Raw genomic sequence first — 7,191 nt, 5'->3', positions numbered from 1 at the left:
CATATAAATGCTGTAACGAAATTCGAAGTGTAAATATACAAACTTTATGTTGAAAGTGTAACCGCGACCGTTTCCCATAGGAATGAATGTAAAACATACCCTCCAAAACGAGACCTCCCGAAATAAAGAAAAATTACTAAATTGATATCAGGCACCGTTATTACCATTGGTAGATCATAGGGTAGCTGTGATATAAATGCTGTGACGAAACTCGAAGTGTAAATATACAAACTTAGATTTTATTGTAGTTTATGCAGGTTCAATATAGATTTAACCCTTAAAGGTGTAGGTTTTTGAACGTTCTAAGTTCCGCAACAATTGAAGGTTCTAAAATTCTATGTTGAATTCAATGAACCCAGATATTCTTTAGAACGTTAATTTCTCAACATTCCGACGGTACTCCTTTAAGGGTTAAGATCTAAAGTTGAATGAACGAGTACTTATGTCCTTTTCATTTCTTACAGGTTGGGTCGTTGTTGCCCATATCACGCTAGCATTGTGCTAATGAATGACGTCATTTACATATTTGAAAGGCTTTTTAGAAGACTTACGTGACTTCAAAAAATATAACAATCAACAGTGTGTATTTTCTTTGCCTCTCCTAGCGAATGCAACATTCAAATTACTACTCAAAAAATTATATCCAGAGAAAAGTGGATATTGAGGGGTAAAGCTCCATAGACCTCCATGCATTCTGCACTCGCCTGCGAGTGCCCTCAAGCGGAATCTGAGGAGGAACTGCAACCAGTCCAGAAACCGGAGGTAACCAGGCAGTGCCAATTCTCTTCCTATTAGACATTCTCTGGCTTAGCCTATAAATGCAGTTGCATCCATTTGGATTGGGGGGTGACAGGTCAATCATTTTGGCCTCTTCATGACCGGTTCAGTGTGTGTTACGATCGCGCCCCCCTGCCCCACCCCTCAAGTGGATTTGTCCAAGCAGCCGCTTGGTTTGTGGGGAAATATAGCCTACGAGTCCATGCATGGTAGCCTAGGCTATATAAGTGCCCTCCGCTGGCTGGTGTTCACATCATCGCAGTTTAACCGTAAACAGCAATCAGAGGTGTCTAATTTTATTCCATAAATATATTGTTTTCATAGACGTAAGTTGCACGCGCTACGAAGAGCTTCCATTTACTGCACCATGTGGGCTACTGTAGTGCGGTTTGTCTGTCAACATAAAGAAAATCTCCGGGTACCTACAATTTTCGCACAACTTGGTGGAAAAGTGTAGCACAGGTTAAAGAAAACCTATTCATGTTTGGACTCAAAAGGAACTTCAAAGTATTTCCCATATAGTAGCCTTTTAGCTCACAACGACAATGAAAGTGGAACTTGGAAAGTGGAAGTCTCTCCACCGAGTGTTACATTAGATGCACAATCAATCTCGATGCACGTAAAAAGTATCAACTGGTAGGTTAGTAACGAAGGTAGCCTAATTTTGCAAAATGTGATGACGGCACACAAACTTGGGCAAAAACGTTTAGTATACACTTGTGGTGATAGCCTACAGTTAATGTGAATCGCTGACTATAACCAATGTAGAAGATTTGCACCAAATTGGCCTAAAGGCTTTGGTTGTGTTTCTACAACATGATTACTTATTACTGTCATTTCAAAGTAATTCATTACGTTATAATATTACTGTCTCTGAATTGTAAGGCATTACACTATTGTATTACTTTTAAGTTACTTTTACCAAAATATCTAGAAATATGGATTTGGAATTCTAAATGCAGTTTATTATGCTCAATGTAGCTCATTGCACTTCTAATGGAGGGTGATGTGGTACAACATAATGACTGAGCTAGGCTTAAGGCTACAGTAGAATGCAATAGGTGCAGTGATGGCTCATGATGCAATACAAGGAACAATCATAGCCAGAATTTTGTTTAAAGAAGACAAAAGGTCAAAGTCTGGTCAATTGTGATAGAAATGCTGTAACTTTAGGCTTAGGCCTACTCATTAAAATCAACAGAGAGCCCACTACCTGTATATTGTAACCCAAAACTTAAAGACATGTCAAGATAGGCTACACAGTGCAGCTACTGGCCATTTTGGTGCCCTAACTGGTGAAATACAGTATTAACCTAAGTATGTCATCATATGGCCAACTATAAAGATGTAATCTGCCTGTTTCCCAGGGATGGGTAGTATTTCTGAAACATGTAATATGTGTTTCAAATGCAAAATAGTATTTTGTCATTTGTATTTTATTGGGTTGAAGGAAATGGCTGTGTATTTTGTATCAAAATACTTTATTGGTGTGTATTTTTGTATTTTAAAAATACTGCAAAATACTAAATGTGAAAAACACAAAACAAGTAGATACTACACACAGGTGTAATGAATAATTGGTAATTAGGCAACAATGGTTTATGTTTATCGCAATCAGCTAATGTGAGAACAGCTGTGTTCAACAACACTTACAGCTTTTCAGTGACGGCTATTGCTGAAGCATCAGCCCTGGTCTGAAGCACTGGTGTGAAGTGGTACGCAAGTAAAGATGAGCAAGTTGACCTGTGCAAGTTCACAGAAGGACACTGACAAAGGCAACCATGTCCCATTGTCTCCATGCCAATCTTTAACAGAAAAATGTCATATCTCAACCACAATGACATCAATAGATGGTAAGGTGTTGAGTGTGTTTGAATTCCCTTCCTTGTAGCATCCTTTTCTGCATTCCACAGTGGGGAGAAGTTCACCTTGTTTAATTAAATAACAATTCTATTTCCTTATTAGCTGCATACTTGAGGTTGGAGATATTAAGGCACGTCAAGTCTCTCACATACTGGAACTTCAAGATACATAGCCGTATGATTTTCTTATTCAGTTCTGCACTGGACTTGAATTACGAATTTTGGCACAGATACACAATTATTATTTTGGCCTATTGATTATAATGTGGTTAATTGAAAGCTCTGTCAGTCATTTGGATAAGCATCAGCTAGATGACTAAATGTAAATGTAAATTCTTGAATTATTCTTAATTTTGATCACACTACATGAACTTGCATATGGTATACGACAGGGGCCAAATTGTATTGTTTTTTACTGTATAGTTTTAATAGGCTAAATGTTTGGGATAAAAAAAGGCTTTTTTTGCAGTGCTTCCATACTTCCTTGAAAAAAGTATTTTGAGTATTTTCTAAATACAAAAATACAGTAGTTTATTTTGATACATACGTAATATGGTTAGGCCTACTGTATTTTGTAGTTTATTTTGATACATTAAAAATGAGGGTATTAGGTATTTTATTTAGAAATACATTCTGATGTATTTTTGCCCATCCCTGCCTGTTCCCAGCATTAGCACAACACTTTGCGATGATTAGCTTGTCACCTGTGACGATATATGGTAGGCCTAAGTGACTGACCTATCTGGGTACACTCGACACCTTACCATATATTGATGTCATTGTGGTTGAGATATCTGACATTTTTCTGTTAAAGATTGGCATGGAGACAATGGGACATGGTTGCCTTTGTCAGTGTCCTTCTGTGAACTTGCACAGGTCAACTTGCTCATCTTTACTTGCGTACCACTTCACACCAGTGCTTCAGACCAGGGCTGATGCTTCAGCAATAGCCGTCACTGAAAAGCTGTAAGTGTTGTTGAACACAGCTGTTCTCACATTAGCTTATTGCGATAAACATAAACCATTGTTGCCTAATTACCAATTATTCATTACACCTGTCTGTAGTATCTACTTTTTTTGTGTTTTTCACATATAGTATTTTGCAGTATTTTTAAAATGACAAAATTACTATTTTGCATTTGAAACACATATTACATGTTTCAGAAATACTACCCATCCCTGGGAACAGGCAGATTACATCTTTATAGTTGGCCATATAATGACATACTTAGGTTAATACTGTATTTCACCAGTTAGGGCACAAAAATGGCCAGTAGCTGCACTGTGTAGCCTATCTTGACATGTCTAAGTTTTGGCTTAGCCTATAAATGCAGTTGCATCCATTTGGATTGGGGGGTGACAGGTCAATCATTTTGGCCTCTTCATGACAGGTTCAGTGTGTGTTACGATCGCGCCCCCCTGCCCCACCCCTCAAGTGGATTTGTCCAAGCAGCCGCTTGGTTTGTGGGGAAATATAGCCTACGAGTCCATGCATGGTAGCCTAGGCTATATAAGTGCCCTCCGCTGGCTGGTGTTCACATCATCGCAGTTTAACCGTAAACAGCAATCAGAGGTGTCTAATTTTATTCCATAAATATATTGTTTTCATAGACGTAAGTTGCACGCGCTACGAAGAGCTTCCATTTACTGCACCATGTGGGCTACTGTAGTGCGGTTTGTCTGTCAACATAAAGAAAATCTCCGGGTACCTACAATTTTCGCACAACTTGGTGGAAAAGTGTAGCACAGGTTAAAGAAAACCTATTCATGTTTGGACTCAAAAGGAACTTCAAAGTATTTCCCATATAGTAGCCTTTTAGCTCACAACGACAATGAAAGTGGAACTTGGAAAGTGGAAGTCTCTCCACCGAGTGTTACATTAGATGCACAATCAATCTCGATGCACGTAAAAAGTATCAACTGGTAGGTTAGTAACGAAGGTAGCCTAATTTTGCAAAATGTGATGACGGCACACAAACTTGGGCAAAAACGTTTAGTATACACTTGTGGTGATAGCCTACAGTTAATGTGAATCGCTGACTATAACCAATGTAGAAGATTTGCACCAAATTGGCCTAAAGGCTTTGGTTGTGTTTCTACAACATGATTACTTATTACTGTCATTTCAAAGTAATTCATTACGTTATAATATTACTGTCTCTGAATTGTAAGGCATTACACTATTGTATTACTTTTAAGTTACTTTTACCAAAATATCTAGAAATATGGATTTGGAATTCTAAATGCAGTTTATTATGCTCAATGTAGCTCATTGCACTTCTAATGGAGGGTGATGTGGTACAACATAATGACTGAGCTAGGCTTAAGGCTACAGTAGAATGCAATAGGTGCAGTGATGGCTCATGATGCAATACAAGGAACAATCATAGCCAGAATTTTGTTTAAAGAAGACAAAAGGTCAAAGTCTGGTCAATTGTGATAGAAATGCTGTAACTTTAGGCTTAGGCCTACTCATTAAAATCAACAGAGAGCCCACTACCTGTATATTGTAACCCAAAACTTAAAGACATGTCAAGATAGGCTACACAGTGCAGCTACTGGCCATTTTGGTGCCCTAACTGGTGAAATACAGTATTAACCTAAGTATGTCATCATATGGCCAACTATAAAGATGTAATCTGCCTGTTCCCAGGGATGGGTAGTATTTCTTTGAATAAGTAATACATAATATATTACGATTTTGAAGTAACTTGCCCAACACTGATTAAACCACATGTCACTGCTTGACTAAATGAAAAATATAGGCTACTGAACATGCATGGAGATTGTCATAGTTGACAGAAATTACGATACTGATTATATAATAACCTATAGGTCCAAATCTAAATGTTTGGGTTCAGTTTATGAAGTGTTGCTACAGCATGATACTGTGTGTTTGTTATTTATGGGGGGGAATCAGGGGGGGATTTTGGTATCGGTGGGCTTGTGTGTGTGTGTGTGTGTGGGGGGGGGGGGGGTCGTCGGTCCAGTACTGGGCCGGTCCAGGAGAAAATTGCCAGTGCCGAATTTTGTTCCCAGTCCGACCCTGCTCAAGCATGAATGAGTTTGTAAGTTAGGCTACGATGTACATAGACGGAATATGATTATTCTAAAGTTTCACTTGTAAGTAGCCTTCAGTTTAACATATTTATCTAACACTGTATATCTTTCTTCTATTTCTGTTAGGTGCCGCTTCACTCAACTGGATGGTCAGGCTGACTGCAACCGTAGGCCTACTGAATAGATGGCAGGAAAGCACAGCACGCGGGAATTTATAAATGAAGAGTGAATAAATGCACTTGCTTTTCAAACTGATAACAAGTTGTCAATGGTTATTTATGCAAGCTTGTGTAGCCTAAACCAGACATACCTAGGCCTAGCCAAATGTATCCTGGCTGTAGATAAAGCAGGGTATGAATTTCCCAATATTTTGCCAGATTTATAGTGGTTTACTGCGGTTTAATATGAATTGAAATACCATTGAAATCGCATTGATCTTTAGTTTGGTTGTAATTTCAACATTGTTTCAATATTTATTTTAATTGAAATACAATTGAAATTCCGCTGGTCTATAGTTAATAAATCAACATTGTTTCAATATTAACTGAGGGTGCAAACTGATGTTAAATCAACATCGAAATCCGACATTGATTCAATGATTTATGGTTGACAATGTAATGTTGATTCTACATAGTTTCAATGCCCGTCTGCTATCTGGGCAGAGTCAGTTATACTGAGATTATTGTGTTTTACTGAAAGAAAACAGTTTTTCTCCAAAAAAGTGGTATTATCTTGTAGCCCTGGTCCCAGAGTTTAAGAGAAATCATGTTGACAAAAAATAAACTCATTCCTGTACCTGCAGACCACTTAAGTAAATTTACCATTGAAATGAATGGGATTCTATGGAGGGTGGGACATGTCTCATGTCATGTTAGATAACATCCTGAGGGTCTACGCTTTCAGAAAATATATGGTTTATATAGTTGAATCAGTTTCCCCTTCATGGTACAGACCAAAATATATTGAATTGCATTGAATTAGTATAGATTAGCATAGCTGATAAGCCTATTTGAAATATTTCATGCATATGCATGCTTTTTAAACATATATATGCTGTGTTTACAGTAGTAGTATACATTTGAAAATAATATATAATGGTTAATATAATTAATTCATGAACTTTGTCATGTTTTCTAGTATTATTTATACGAACTTGACTTTTACCATTGACAGACACATCAACCGTTTGGTAGAGCATGTTTTCAAACAATTATTTAACCATGAAAATATTTTTTTTTCTTAATGTAAGTTAATACATGTGTTATCCCACTTCATTTTTACATAATAATGAAGAAAAAAAAGTCTTACTTTTAAAAACTTGGTAGATGTGACTCCACAAAATATGGCCGAAATTGCGTAAATTAATTTCTTAAATCACGTATGATGAGAAGGTTTGGCCTTCGACATTACAGAGGTACTGAGCAAATATTTTGTGCTTAACATGTAGTACTCAAGTGGTAGATATGGCTCCATATGTTTGAACTCAAAACAG

General features: G+C 37.4%; 1 long non-coding RNA gene across 1 annotated transcript; it reads left to right on the top strand.

Annotated features, from left to right (window-relative positions):
* Positions 1-704: 704 nt before the first annotated feature.
* Positions 705-5,954, top strand: LOC121697052. The gene is made up of 2 exons (XR_006026382.1): positions 705-762; positions 5,826-5,954. It is a non-coding gene; the product is annotated as an uncharacterized LOC121697052 (long non-coding RNA).
* Positions 5,955-7,191: the final 1,237 nt, after the last annotated feature.

This window comes from Alosa sapidissima, chromosome 22 (genome assembly GCF_018492685.1).
Source record: "Alosa sapidissima isolate fAloSap1 chromosome 22, fAloSap1.pri, whole genome shotgun sequence".
Lineage (NCBI taxonomy): Eukaryota > Metazoa > Chordata > Actinopteri > Clupeiformes > Clupeidae > Alosa > Alosa sapidissima.
Note: the sequence above shows the minus strand (reverse complement) of the source record. Positions and strands in the feature narration are given on the sequence as shown.